The following is a 14,839-nucleotide window of genomic DNA, read 5'->3' as shown; positions in this document are numbered from 1 at the left end:
TGGCTGAACTCCAATACTACTGTTTCTCTCAGAAGACACATCTCAAAAGATGTTTGTGGCATAGTTACTACTTCCTGGCACTGGGCCTCTTGTAAATTATCTGTGATAGGAGACTCAGAGCTGTGGAGTGTGCCAAGGCCTCCACATGCAGGTCCATTTTTCTTCCATAAAATCCTGACTGGGTTTGCCCCTGGGAAAGAAAGGCTAGAAGGAGAACTGGGCAAAAAAAGCTCTATATGGGCCAGATGTGATGGTACATGCCTGTAATCCCAGCACTTGGGAGGCTGAGGCAGGAGGGTTTCAACAAGTTCAACCCAGCCTGAGTTACATATTATGTTCAAGGCCAGCCTGGACTACTCAGTGAGACCCTGTCTCAAATGCCCACCCCATTCCCCATCAAAAAGAGAGAAAAGCTCCATACGGAGCAGCCAGAGACTAGGACCAAAAGGCTAAAGAGGATCTGGATTGGGGATTGGGGCTAGGAAAATCTTCACCCTCATATGAGCCACGTGTGATGTGGTAGAAACCAGATTGCATGTCTCCTACTCTGTCACTCACTGCCTGTGTGGTTGTGGCTACGCTTCTGAACTTGTCCAAGAATGTGTCTGTGTGTTTGTTTGTTTTGGAGACAAGGTCCTACTGTGTTGCTCAAGCTGGTCTCCAACTCGTGGGCTCATGGGATTCTCCTGCCTCATCCTCCCAGTAGCTGGGACTACAGGTCTCTACCACTCTGGGTTGAGACTTCTTTCTCATGGTTAGTGAGGGGACAAGAGTGGCGTCTCTGTCCTCCTGAGCTTCTCTGGAGGTTACCAAGGCAGTGAACAGTGGTGGTGAGGCTGCACAAGGGGGTGGGACCTTGACTGTGGGTTGGGGACTACCAGTTTCCAGGAGGCCCTTTTGGCTCTATTCTGCAGTGTTATTTGACTTTAGTCTTTTCCAGAAATATTTACACCCATGGTCTCACTTTGGGGCTTAGTCCCAAATACTCATTTCCCCTCCTCCTTCCTAACACAACCCCATTTGGTTTGGGGCCACTGTATTCAGCCAGGCCCAGAGCAGGTCATGGGCACTTGTACTCTGTCTTCCCAGCCTGCCTTGCGGTAGGAAGACCATGTAACCGGCTCCAGCCAAAGGTGGTCAGAGGGAGGGGTGCTCCTAGGATGGCTGCCTTCTGCCCCTTGAGGTGTGGAGCTGCAACACAGACACACACTGACACACACACACACACACACACACACACACACGCACGTGCAGCGCACATACACAGTTCCAGGGGAAAGGCTAAGCAACCCCAGGGATGCCAGCCCTGACATTACTGAGCACCAACGCATCCTACTTCCGATCTTTATTACGTTAGACAGAGACCACTGTTTGCTTAAGTGCTCTATAAGTCAGGTCTTCAGCCGCCTGCAGCCAAATTTATTTCTGACGTATTTATTTTTGTTTATTTTGGCTTTTCTAAACAGGTCTCACTGTAGTTCAGGCTGGCTTTGAACTTATGGCGACCCTCCCGCCTCAGCCTCCTGAGTGTTGGGATTACAGGGGTGCAACACCACGCCTGGCTCCTGACGTTTATTTTTTCCTTGGCTCTCACCCTCCTGCCTTCATTCAGGACTCCGACCCTGGTGCTCCTGGGTGAGGGAGCGGTCTCTTCTCTTGTTCTTGTTTTAATTTTTTATGTTTATGAGACTACGTTTGCAGTGAGTAGTGGTTACATCCCTCACGGGGAATTGGCACAGGATCACAGCGCTGTGTACGTCCCCATCCCCTTCGATGGGGCGTTCCCAGGGCACACAGGACGCAGAGGAGGCCGAGGTTCCCGCGGGGACCAGACGCCCTCGCTGGCATGCAGCGCACCTGCCTCTCCTTCCTCCCCAGCCCACTCGCCACCAGCCAGAAAAATAAGAGCAGCAGGTTCTGGGGGCCACGGTCCTGCGCCGAGCGGCTGTGTGGGGCACAGTGGTACAGCACCTGCTTAGGGCTTCCAGCTCCCTTATACCCCAAAACTAAGCCCCCAGCTGAGCTGAGACCGCACAGCCCCAGCTGTGTGACCTGGAGGAGTTCCAGTTTCCTTCCGGGGCACCCTGCAGAGGGCACCTCGCCTGCAGTTAATGGGTGCTGTGCTTGCCCCCTCCCCACCAAGCACACCGCCCATCAGGATCCTGCTGCGCTAGGGCCTGGAAACACTTGCTGTCTGCGGCCTCCTGCACGTCCTATCCGGCACATGCAGATGCGTCTGCAGCCTGAGCTAAATATTTTGTGCTGTACACTTTTTTGAGGCAGGATCTTGCCAGGCAGTTCTGGCTGGCCTTGAACTCACTATGTAGCCAGGCTGGCCTTGAATACACAGCAATCCTCCTGCCTCAGCCTCACCAGGATTATACCGTGATTACCACCATGCGCAGCTAGCAATGAATAATGTACTGAATTTCACGGGGCTATTATTTTTTTCCTTCTTTTTTTTTTGGACAGGGTCTCTCTATGTAGCCCAGGCTGGCCTTGAAAGGCAATCCGCCTGCTTCAGCCTCCTGAGTGCTAGATTACATAGGTGTGTACTACCATACCTGGTTTACATAGTGAGTTTGAGGCCAACCTGAACTACACAGTAAGACCCTGTCTTAAAAAAACAAACAAAACATAAGAAGATTCCACGGTATAACAGCCACTGACCAGGAGGAGCAGGTGTCTGTAGGCAGCTGCGGAAGGAGGGCTCTGGGCAGGGAGGACGGGGTGCGCCTGCCTGGCCCCTCAGGCCTTGTCCTCAGACCCTAATTTAGATCAAGGCCTGGCCCAAAAAAGATTTAATAACTTTCTGTTTTTGTATCTGCACCATGGTTTGATTTTGTTTGTGTTTCTCTGACTGCCGCCTTCTTCTTCAGAAAGCTTTAGGTATTTATCAGGCTTGTTTTACTTTTCTTTTTATCTTTCACTATAGAGAGGCCCCACGCAGCGAGTGCCTGGGGCTCTGCAGGGTCTTTCCTGCCCCTGAGGCAGTGGCGGGGGAAGTCCTTGATCTTGACCCAGACTGTGGGGATCTGTGGGGGGCTGCATCTTCAAAGTGACACCACCCCAGGGCCCGGAACCAGAGGCTTCCAGGGTGTTGCAGGGCCTCCTCAGAAGAGCCTGCAGCTCAGGGAGGCCACAGGGTTACCAAAAAGGGCATCATCAGTCAGGCGCATGCTGGGAATCTCAGCACTCTGGGAGGCTGAGAGAGGAGGGTCCCAAATTGGAGCCCAGCCGGGGCAATTTAGCAATTTAGCTAAGAGCCCAGCTCAAAATAAAAACATGGCGCTGGGTTCAATGCCTAGTACCACTAAATCAATCAATATATCAATAAATATAAATAAAAATAAGGCCAGGTATGGTAGTGCACATCTGTAATCCCAGCACTCGGGAGGCTGAGGCAGGAGGATTACCACAAGTTCGAGACCAGCCTGGGCTACAAAGTGAGCTCAAGGCGAGCCTGAAGTGCATAGCGAGACCCTGTCTCAAAAAGACCAAAAAAAAAAGTGAAAGCTACCAAACCGTGCATGGTACGTGATGCCATTTATGGGAAAGCACTCAGGTAAAAATAGTGCAATCTATTTCCCATGCGCTTATATAGAAACAAAGGAATGGAACTGTGTGTATTTTTTTCAAGTTTAGCACGGTCACATCAAACCTATTGTTTTTTGTTTTTATGATGGCAAAGTTTTGTGTTTATTAAAGGTAGGAAAAAACAGGCTCTGTAGAGGGCCAAGTAAAATAAGAAAAAAGGGAGGCAAAGAATGCACCCCGCAGTGCAGGCGAGGCTATCGCAAAGAGACAGGACAGCCACGTCAAAGCCATTGTTACACGAGATGAAAAGAGACCACCTTGGGACAGAATGCCTGCACTGATCCTAACAGGCCACGCTGGAAATCAAAATGGAGTCACTCATGCTAAATGTCAAGCCTAAAGCGGGGCGTGGTGGTGCATGCCTATAATGTCAGCGCTCTGGGAGCTGAGGCAGGAGGATGACAAGTTCAAATCCAGCCTGGGCTACTTAGTAAAGGAGGGAGACTCAATCTCATACTAGGAGGTGGAGGTGCATTAAATCTCCAGTGCAAAACAGGGAGAAGTCAAATTTAAGCTACTACTGGAATTTTTCTTTTTCTTTCTTTTTTTCTTTTTTTTTTTTGGTAACATTAGGGATTGAACCCAGGACCTTCGCATTGAGCTACACCCCCAGCCCTTTTATATTTTCTATTTTGATGCAGGGTCTCACCAGGTTGCCCAGGCTGGGTTTGGACTTATGACCCTCCTGCCTCAGCCTCTTATAGTGCTGGGATTGCAGGTCTATGCCACCATGCCAGGCTTATCTGGTCTTCTGAGAAATCAAAATTAGTGAGAAGAGAGCCAAATTTCTCAAACAGGCCAGTGTCACTCACATGAAAATGAAGAGAAATAATCTGATGTCAACTCATCCAAAAAGATGTTTTCCTACTATTCTGTCTCCCTGTCCCCGCCTTACAAGGGAAATAACTTTGGAGGGTCCAATCCATTTTTGTTTTTTCTTTCTGCTTCCTTTAAAACCTTCTTGGTCTATAAAAGCAGTTTCCTCTGCTCAGACCATTGAAACCTATATTCTAAAGGTGGATAATAGGAAACAGAGTGATACTTTTTTGCAAAAGGAAAGGGACCGAAACATGTCAGAGAGGGGAAGGGAATATAAAAAGAATCAAAGTGTGTTATGCACATGGACCAACCCTTGGTGAAGAATGCAATCACTGTGTGCTGCAAATGTGGACTAATAAAAATAAAAATGAAGCATTCCAGAGGCTGAGGCAGGAGGATCATTGCAAGTTGGAGACCAGCCTGGGCTACATAGTGAGTTCAAGATCAGCTTGAACTGCATAGCGAGACCCTATCTCAAAAAAAAAAAAAAAAAAAAAAAACCCAAACAAACAAAGAAGTATCAACAGACTGGAGCGGCGCGGTGGCACAGGCTGTCTCACACAAAAAAAGCCAAGAGATGGGGATGGAAATCCCGGCATGAACAGCCACATCAAGCTGCGTCTGCACAATTTGACTCTGACAGGACCCAAGAGAACCCCTTGCATGCTTTTGCCAGTTTCAGGCCTGTCATTTGCAATCAAGTGTCCGAATACATCACAGCCCTCTGCTAGTGTCTGTCTGATGACGACGTCATGTAGGAGGAACTGTGACCATTGGCAGCTATTGAACACCTTCTATCTGTAGAAATTATAGTAACTTTAATTTTTTTCAGTTTGGGGAGTGAATCCAGTACCTTAGGCTTGCTCTGCCCCGAGCTACATTCCTAGCCCTTTTTCTAATTTTTATTTTGAGGCAAGCTTATTAAATTATCTAGGCTGGGCCAGTGATATAGCTCAGCGACACAGCACCTGCCTGGCAAGTGCAAAGTCCTGAGTTCGATTCCCAGTACCAAAAATAAGAAATAAATAAATTACCTAGACTGGCCTTGAACTTTTAACCTTCCTGCCCCAACCTCTACCGAAACTGGGATTGCAGACATGAACTGCTATGCCTGGCTTAATTTTAATTTTTAAGAGTAGGGGTGTAGCCAGGCATGGTTGTGCATGTCTATATTCTCCATACTCAGGAGGCTGAAGCAGGAGAATCTTAGCAAGTTTGAGGCCACCTTGGGCTATAGAGTGAGATCTGGTCTCAAAAAAAACCAAACCAAAGCAAAACAAAATAAAAAACAGAGTTAGGTCTGCATGTAATTTTATGAGTTAAACAGTTCTATAAGATTTGTTACATAAAACAGCTGTGTTTTACAACTCAAACCGCATTTCCAACTTCTCAGAGGCAACCACTTGTGACTTCTCAGCTGATTTTCTGTGTTTTGTTTTTGAGGTAGGCCCTTGCTAAATTGCTCGGACTAGCCTTGAACTCATGATCCTCCCACTTTAGCCTCCCAAGCAGCTGGGATTACGTGTGTAGCCTCTTGCCTGGCTTATCTGCTTGTTTTGTTTTGTTTTGTTTTAGTAACCCTGTCCCCAGTCCTTTCCTTATTTTTTATTTTGAGACAAGGTCTCAAAAAGTTGCTCAGGCTGGATTTGAACTTGTGATCCTCCTGCCTCAGCTTCCCAGCTTGCTGGGATTACGGGTGTGCACCACCAGCTAGCTGAGTCTTTTTGATGCTGACTTTTCACATTTGGCTCGCTTTTCTTCCCTTCCTCCCTCCTCCTGCCTGAATTAGTTGTAATTTTGCCTGGATACCCTGTCTTGCCCTTGTGGGCGGGGGGCGGGAGGCATTCGCAGCTGAGTCCGAAGGAGTACACGGTTATGGCTGCTTCTTGCACCTCTTGTTTCCCCAGAGTTAATAATTGTCTCACTTTCGTTTGTTTAGTTTTCCATGTATTGGTTACTGATCAATACCGAACTCTGCCCCATTCCTGTGGACCTCATGAGTCCCTCAATTCAAGACACCAGGTCGCATCTCCAGAACAGATCTCTGCAGAAACCTCCCCTTTGTTTCAGTCCAGACCAGTATTCTCTAGGCCACAACAGCAGCTGTTATATCGGGGTTGCTCTTTCCCACCATTGAGTGTGTGTGTCTGTGTGTGTGTGTGTGTGTTTTGTTGTATTTTTTGAGACAAATTCTTGTTATATAGTTCAGACTGGCACACTATGTAGCCCAGGCCAGCCTGGAGCTCAAGGCAATCCTCCTGCCTCAGCCTCCCAAGTGCTGAGAGCACAGGCGTGCACCACCACACCAGGCACCTTCCGAGAGGTTCCTGGAAGACCTAAAGCTTTGAATGTGCACTCATCACCCACCCGCCAGCCTCTGCCCCCTCCTTCCGTGTGTGGCCCTGGGCAAAGGAGTCACTTCTCAGTATCCCCCATAGAGACAGGAGGGAGGCAGCTGCTTCCCGGCCCCACCAGTGGGGGAAGCTGGCATGGGACCCCATCCAGTCTTGGGCTCCAGGGGCTCTGGCTGTTTCTGTAACAGGAATTTCAGCCCATGCCCGGGCCTGCCTGGGGCCCTGGAGGCTGCGATAAGCCCGGCTCCTCTCGTGAATCCTGCAAACCCCTTCTGAGGTTTGGCCTCCTTCCAGCAGAGCACTCAGGTGCGGGCGCCGTGTCCTGGCCTGAGACCTGCCCAGCGCACCCGCACTGTCAGCTGCCTGGGGTCTCCCAGAGGTCAAGGAGCCCGTCCCCTCTGGGCAGTTCATGGCCATCATCTTTTTTGTTTGTTTTTTTGAGACAGGGTCCCACTATGTAGCCCAGACTGGCTGTGAACTCAAGGGGATCCTCCTGCCTCAGCCTCCCGAGTGCTGGGATTGTAGGTGGGCACCACCGCACCCGACTCAGTCAGCCATCCTTTTTAAGCAGGGATGGAGGAAAGCCTCAGCCCTGCAGGGTGATAGGGCCGTCCTCTGAGTGCCAGCAGGGTTAGATTCTCAGATGTAAGTTTAATCCTGCGGGAAGCTGTGAAACAGAGTTGTTCTAAGGCTCTGTATGGGGACACAGCGGGGCCTCCTCACCAGCTCCCCTCTGCAGAGAGGTGACCCCTGGGGTTGCTTCCTTCCTCCTGTGCCCCTTGGCTGTGCCCAGCCCACGCCTGCCGGGGACCAGCACTGCCCAGCGTGGGCCCTGGCTTGGAGAGGCCGGTTGTGTAAGGGCCTGGCCGCCTTTCTGACCCGATGGGTCCCGCCTGCAAGTTCAAAACTGTTCTTGGAGGAGCAGCTGCCAGAACCCAGTGCCGGGGGAGGCTGTGGGACGGAGGCCACTGGGGCGGGGGGTGTGGCTGCCACCGGGACCTGGCCCAGCCCCTGTCCCCTGGAGGACGGCACCCTGGGGATCTGCTGGTCCCTGCTGTCCGCGCCCCGCTTCTGCTCCCAGAACAGTCCTGTGGCCCAGCCCCAGCCGTCCCCCCAGAGCCACTGGGCTCCCGTCCCCGCCCCCCCCTCCCCCTCTTCTTCCCACCTTCCTTGCCCTCTGCGTGACCCTGCCGCCTCTGCCGGGGTCCCACTTGCTTCCGAGTCACTTGATGTCTTGTTCCATGTGCTTCGGGGCCTCCTCTCCCCACTTCTTCTTTTCTCTTCCTCCTCGCTCTGCTTCCCTCTGACTGTGCTCCTTCTCCCTCCCCACACCCCGCTGCACGGGCCTGGGACCCGGCCTGGTGGGGAGGCAGTCACTGCTCCCCATCTGCGGCTCTGGGCTCTGCCCAGTGGGAAGTGTAGCTGGGGAGAGGTGAGCCGACATCCCTTCACTTATAGAAGGACCTGTGTTTTTCCCCTTCAGTTCATTTGTTACTTTATTTCTTTACTTAGGTACAGGGGATTGCATCCGGGGCTTTCACACTGGCCCACATCCCCAACCCCTTTGTCTTTTTAAAAAAAATTTTAAATGTTGAGATAGGGTCTTATTGAGTCACTAAGTTGCCCGGGCTGAACTTGAACTTGCAACCCTCCTGCCTCAGCCTCCCAAAGTGCCAGGATTGCATGTGTGCACCACCATGCCAGTTACATATTCATCAAGGCCCTGCCAGTTACATATTTTCTGGACGTCATGGTAGGTTCTGGGGTGTATACAGAGGAATGGGGGACACTTGTACAGTGGCCCCTAAAGCTGAGCGGCAGAATTTCTGTGGAGGGCTTCAGAAAAGTCAGACTCAGCTGGGTATGGCTCTGAGTCAGAGGACAGCCTGAACTACAGAGTGAGGCCCTGTCTCCAAAAACAAAGCACAAGGAAAAGAAGAAAAAAAAAGGTGTAAACTGGAACAACCCAGCCCTAAAGAATTAAAAAGAAACAGAAAGAAAAAAAAGTAACAACAAATCAAAGAATTAAAAAGCTGTATACAAATATATATTTACCTCTAAGGGCAAGAATAAGGCAACTAAATATCCAGCAACAGCAGGAGAACCGGGGATGGCTCAGGAGTTTGATGGAGGGCGAGGCTGCGTAGAATCCACCCGTGAACCCCACAGTTCATGAGTGGACACCCACCCTCAAAATGCCACGTGCCATGCAGAATACCAAATAGAGGCCTGCGCCTGCAGCGTAGCAGTGCAGCCTGTGTATGCACAAACAGGAAGTGTGAGCAGAAAGACTAACATTGTAGAGCTAGAATGCTGGGATCAGAGGTGAGACCAAGGCAGCGGAAACTCCGAAGGGACCCCCAGGATTTGCAGGCAGATTTGTTTACACCGATTGGCATCGATCAGGATCATCCCCAGAGTATCAGGCCCTGGTCTCTGGTGGTCTAGGGCTTATATGGGGTAAGCAAGCAGGAAGTACAGAGGCAGAACGGCTTGTCAATTAGGGATTGGTTTATACAACGTGCATCATAGTGAGGAGCTACACATGACCAGCTGTTTCTAAGAGACAGGAGCAACTGGACCTGGAACAGGAACTCTCACCTGGACAACTAAGAAACTGAAGTATACTTGCAGGGTGTGGGGAGCAGGGAGCATTTTCTGCTACAAGACTTGTTTTCCCTTTAATCCTGCCACTTAGGGCCAGGGATATAGCTCAGTGGCACAAGCGCCTGCTTGGCAAGCACAAGGTCCTGGGTTTGATTCCTGGTACCAAAAAAGAAAAAACAAAAATCCTACCACTTGGGAGGCTGAAGCAGGAGGATCACTGTGAATTCAAGACCAGCCTAGACTACACAGTGGAGTTCAAGGCCAGCCTGAACTGCATAGTGAGACCTTGTCTCAAAAGACCAAAAGAAAAAAAAACAGTCCTTTAATGTCTTCACATGGTTTTTATAACATTTCTCTTTACAGAGAAGTTAAGATGTGGGTAAGAGTTTGGTGGAAAATACCATGCACGCCGTCTCCTTCCTCTCTGGGAGGCCCAGCTGGGCCCCCTGCCCGCGCTCTGGGGAGTTTCCAGGGAAGCAGCGAGGCCAGCCCTGCAATTAGCCACAGCAGGCCCCAAGCCTGGAGCTGCTGCGGAGAGGCAGGCCAGCTGCTCCCCCAGCTCCAGGCTTTATCTCCGTGCCATCCGCACAGCACAACGGCCAAGAGTCACGCTATTATCTCCACCCTCCAGGTCGAGAGCTGGGTAACTCGCCCAGGGCCTGGCAGTGGGGCGAAAGCAGAGCCAAGCTCAAGCCTCTCCCTGTTCCTCTGAGCTCCGCAGCCCTGTGGGGCTCTGCGCGTGGCCTGCTGCGCCAGGGAGCGAGCCGCCTCACCTCTCTGGTCTCCTGGTCACCCTTGGGTAACAAGGCGAGGGGTCCTGCACAGAACAAGGCCTCTGGACTTGAACTCAGAGCTCCTCACTTGTCTAAACAGTGCAGAGGACTGTGGGGCCATCCTCCACTGGCTTGCCACCCCTCCCACCCACCCACCTACACATCCATCCGTCCATGTATCCAGCTGTCCGTCCCTTGCCCATCTGTCCGGGTTGCGGGTGTCGCTCAGGGGCAGAGTGGCTTAGAATGCCGGGACCCTGGGTTCAGTCCCTAGCACTGCAAAAACAAAACATTTGTCCATCCATCCATTCTCCATCCATCTATTCACCGATCATCCATCCATCCATTTGTTCATCCGTCGGTCATCCACTGCCATCCATCTGTCCTCCACCCTGCCCCACCCATCCGTCAGTTCAGCACGCACCTGCTGAGCCCTGTGTGTGAACCCAGCGCACCCGATTCCACTAAGACACTGTCCCATGAAACGAAGGCAGAGGGGCGCATCAGCAGACAAGCGCGACACACCCCCTCCACGCTGGGTCACCTGCTGCAGAGGACAGGCTGGCCGTGCCATCGGAGGCATCGCACGCGGTTTTTCCTGTCGTTGTCACTGTTTGAAGCTCCCCTAGCTGGTGACGAGTTCCAGAGGATGGGGCCTTTTTCTCATGCACCTCCGCGCCCCACAGGCCCTGCACCCCGCCAGGAAGCACAGGTGATGCCTCCTGTCTGCCGAGCTGCCTGGATGGCTGGTGGTGCTGGCACCACGGCGGACACTTGCGGAACTGTGCGGAGGCCCCGAGCGGTGGTGATGGTGGGGAAGAGACGGCCGGGACAGCTCAGCCCTGACGGCAGCTTGGGAAGGGAGGGACGTGTGCTTTCACCAGAGGGGTCACAGAACCACTCAACCCAAGAGCACAGGAGCCCTGCAACCCAGAAGAAAGGCGGGTGAGATCAGGGCTCAGCAATGCCAGGACCTAGGGCCAGGGAGCGGGGACACAGCCCTGACTCCATAGGGAAGCAGAGGCTGCCGAGCTGAGTCCCAGAAAGACGGCAGGTGACATGTACCTTTAGATTCCACCAGTTTTAAAGAGACAGAGTTTTTTTAAAAAAAAAAAAAGACTGTATTATTGTCCCGTGCAGTGATCCGTCCTCCCAGGAGGCTGAGGCTGGAGGATCCCTTGAACCTGGGAGTTGGAGGCCAGAGCCTGAGCTACAGAGTGAGTTCAAGGCAAGTTTAAACTACATAATATGACACTGCCTCAAAAAAAAATTGAAAACCCTAACAATGTATCTCCTATAATTTGGCCTAAGTGAATAGTGACAAGATGAAGGCAAAGGCAAAAAAAAAAAAAGGCGGCAAAGATGAAGACAAAGATGAAGACAGAGGGCAAGCATAGTGGCGCACACCCGTAATTCAAGCACTCAGAAGGCTGAGGCAGGAGGATTGCTGTGAGCATATGGAGACCCTGTCTCAAAAAAAAAAGATGAAGACAAGGGCATTCACCACAGCCTTGTTAAAATGACCAAAAATGGGAAGAAACCTTGTCTAACCAAGGAATGGGTACATAATGATTTACCCATATACGGAATACTATGTGCTATTAAAATGCACGCACGGACATATTTGTAGCCTTGAAAAAAATAATCAGGATAGGCTGGGTGTGGTGAGCTCCACAGCGAGACCCTGTCTCAAAACAAACAAACAAGCGACACGTTTCATAACAGTATGTTTGATATTGCTGCATTTTGATGTATAAAGTGTATCAGTTGTCTCTGGTCAGGGGACCCACGGTGAGTTTTTGCTCCTTTTTGCCCATTTTCCCCCTAACCTTTGTGCAGCAACGTGAAGGCCAGGACAGTGCACACGAAACCTAAGTAGGACCAGGCTGCTCTAGGGGCGTGCACTGCCCCGGCACTGGGAGGGAGGCACCGGGGCGAGCACATGCCATCCCAGGCAGCCAGGTCTCCGGGGCAAGGTCACACTTGCCACCTATCCCCACAGGAAACGAGAGCTCCAAGCGTCCAAGGAAGCAGGCAACGCTGTCAGCTCGGCGTCTGTCCCGCACACCCTGGGCTGAGCCTCCGTGTGACCTCAATGTGGCCGGTTCTGTGCCGCTGCAGCGGGGCAGGGAGCCGAGCAGCTCTTCCACAACGCAGAGAACAAAGACCCCAGGAGGACCAGGGCGGGAGAGCCTCCTCCTGGGGACCCTTTCATGTCAATTCCCTTTCAGGAAGTCCTTCCTACACCAAATTTCTACCACTGTAATGATAATAATCTCATTGTTTTCCTCTCCTGATAAAACACCTGAAGGACGTGATAAAAATACATACTTGGAGCTGGGTATGGTGGCACACACCTGTAATCTCAGCCCTCGGGAGGCTGAGGCAGGAGGATCACTGTGAATTCCAGACCAGCCTGAACTACATAACAAGACCTTGTCTTAGAAGACCAAAAAATATAGATAGATATAGATATCTATATATCTGTAAATTCATCTCTCTCCGTGGTCAATAAATTACAGATGGGGAAGAGGGTCTGAAACTTCCAAGAGCTGTACAAATATTGTTTTTCTCTGATTATTTTGTTGTGAATTTCTTTTTCCATAAAAAAGTAAAAAGAATCAAATTTTTATTTTAAAAAAATTAGGATTAAACAGGATCTTGTCACTGAATTATATCTCTCACCTTTTTTCTTTTTTCTTTTTTTGGGTGTGATAGGGTCCTGCTATATAGTCCAGACCAGCCTCTGTTTTTTTTTGAGAGAGGGTTTCACTCTATAGCCCAGGCTGGCCTCAAACTCACAGCAATCCTCCTGCCTCAGCCTCCCGAGTGCTGGGATTACAGGCGTGCACCACCACACCTGGCCTTAAAAGTCCACTTTTAAAATTCTGATTTTCCTCATTCCTTGTCTGCTTGTCTTTATTTCTTCTTTGGCACCTCAGCTGGACGCTGGCTATTTGTGCAGCTCCTTTCTCTGAGACCTGTGAGAGCTTCAGTCTCTGTCCCCTCCTGTCTGCTTGCAAAGTCCCAGTGTGCCAGGCTGCAGCCAGACACTGCCCCGACAGATCCCCAGCCGAGCCCTGCAGGCCACAGCCTCCCCTTCAGCCTGGAGGTCAGGTTCCTCTTCCTCAGCGGCCTCCACTCCCCGGAGCCATAAGATCTCTCTCTGCCAAGCCCTGTCTTTGATTTCTTCTCTCTTTCTCTTCATCACCAAAATCCCCAGAACCTTCTTGGCAACCGTGTCTAGCAGCAGAATTCCCTGGAAACCCAAGGCCTTGTTACAAGTGGCAATCTCACAGTTAGATCTGGGTGAGACTCAGTAGCCAGGGGTATGCGGAACGGCGCATGTAGGAAGCCCTGGCTGTATTCCCAACATTCAAAGCAAAACCCTCATGATGGTTTCCTATTTCAGCCCAAGTTAAATCAAGTACTTACAATGGCTCCACCTCTCCTGGGCTCCTGGTTGCTCCGATGGTGCAGTGAGTACTCCTGCCCCAGGGCCTTTGCACGGTGCCTACTGTGCCCAGCATGCTCTATCTCGGACTTCCATCTGGCAAGCTATCATCTCCTCTGCTCTGTGTTCACACTGCCTTCTCAGGGCGGTCTGCCTTGTCCCCCACCTGTCACCTGGCACCTGTATGCCTGTCCACTGTGTTTCCAGAGGTCTTCCTGTGTGTGACACAACCTGTCAGCATTGCTGTCCACTCACCAGCCCCACCAGGAGCCACGGAGGTTTAGCTCCTTCCGTTGTTGGTGCCTCTCGCATGTCTAGAATGTGGGCATGGAATGCAGTAGCTAAGCGAACGCTGGACTCACGAAGGTGTGTAGTTGGAGTCCAGTCTGTGTGGAAGAGGAAATGCGCTCTGGCTAAGCAGGGCAGAAATGGGATGGAGCCTGTCGGCCACAGCTGGCCATCAATTTGTTTTGGTCTCACCTTCCCTGAGTGGGAAGGGAGGGGAAGTGTACCGCCCATGTCATACTACAGCTACCTGCCATCAAGGCCTCCCCGGAGACTTCTGAGGCAGGCAGGCAGGCAGAGAGGCTGCCCTGATGTCCTGAACCTGTTCAAAACATTGTCATCGCAGCACTCAGGAGGCTGAGGCAGGAGGATCCTCATGGGCTCAAGACCAGCCTGGGCTACTTAGCAAGACCCTGTCTCCAAAACAATAAAAAAGGAATGGTGGGGCGACCGTGATTTCAGCCAAAGTGTGTGGGGTCTTCTGCCAGGACCTGAGCCCAAGGCTCGGGGCAGGGAAGGGCGGGGGTCAGGAGGGCAAGAAGCTTTCACTGTCATGCCAGGAAGTCACTATGGTGGCCACACCCGGGTGTGTCCCGAGCGGAGACAGAACCTTTATGACAGACACATCCCACAGCCTCACCTCTGTCTCGCTTCGCTGCTGCTCAGCAAGCCTGGCCCTGCCGCCCTCGAGACTGCAGAGGGCAGGGTGAGAGGCTCGGGAAGACACAGCGCCCTGCAGGTCACTTCAGCGGCTCCCTGCGCCCTGCCACACTGGCTGTGCAGCTGTCCTCTGCCTGCTCCGTGCTAGTGGAGGCCAGGTGGGAAGGGAGCCGGCCCCGAGCCCGCTGGGAGAATAAGGGGACCGTTCCCTGAGCTGGACGCAGAGGAGTGTGTACTGAGTCTTCTTTTGCTGTTGTTGCTTTGGGGCCGAGTCTTACTACACAGTTTAG

General features: G+C 51.6%; 1 long non-coding RNA gene across 1 annotated transcript; it reads right to left on the bottom strand.

Moving 5' to 3' along the window:
- Positions 1-10,272: 10,272 nt before the first annotated feature.
- LOC106148333 lies at positions 10,273-14,390 on the bottom strand. Its single transcript, XR_001233679.1, has 3 exons — positions 14,140-14,390; positions 13,586-13,819; positions 10,273-11,073 (listed from the first exon to the last, which is right to left on the bottom strand). It is a non-coding gene; the product is annotated as an uncharacterized LOC106148333 (long non-coding RNA).
- Between the last annotated feature and the right edge of the window lie 449 nt (positions 14,391-14,839).

Source organism: Chinchilla lanigera, unplaced genomic scaffold, assembly GCF_000276665.1.
Source record: "Chinchilla lanigera isolate Chin_1 unplaced genomic scaffold, ChiLan1.0 scaffold00019, whole genome shotgun sequence".
Lineage (NCBI taxonomy): Eukaryota > Metazoa > Chordata > Mammalia > Rodentia > Chinchillidae > Chinchilla > Chinchilla lanigera.
The sequence above is the reverse complement of the archived record's forward strand: the minus strand, read 5'-3'. Positions and strand labels throughout refer to the sequence as shown.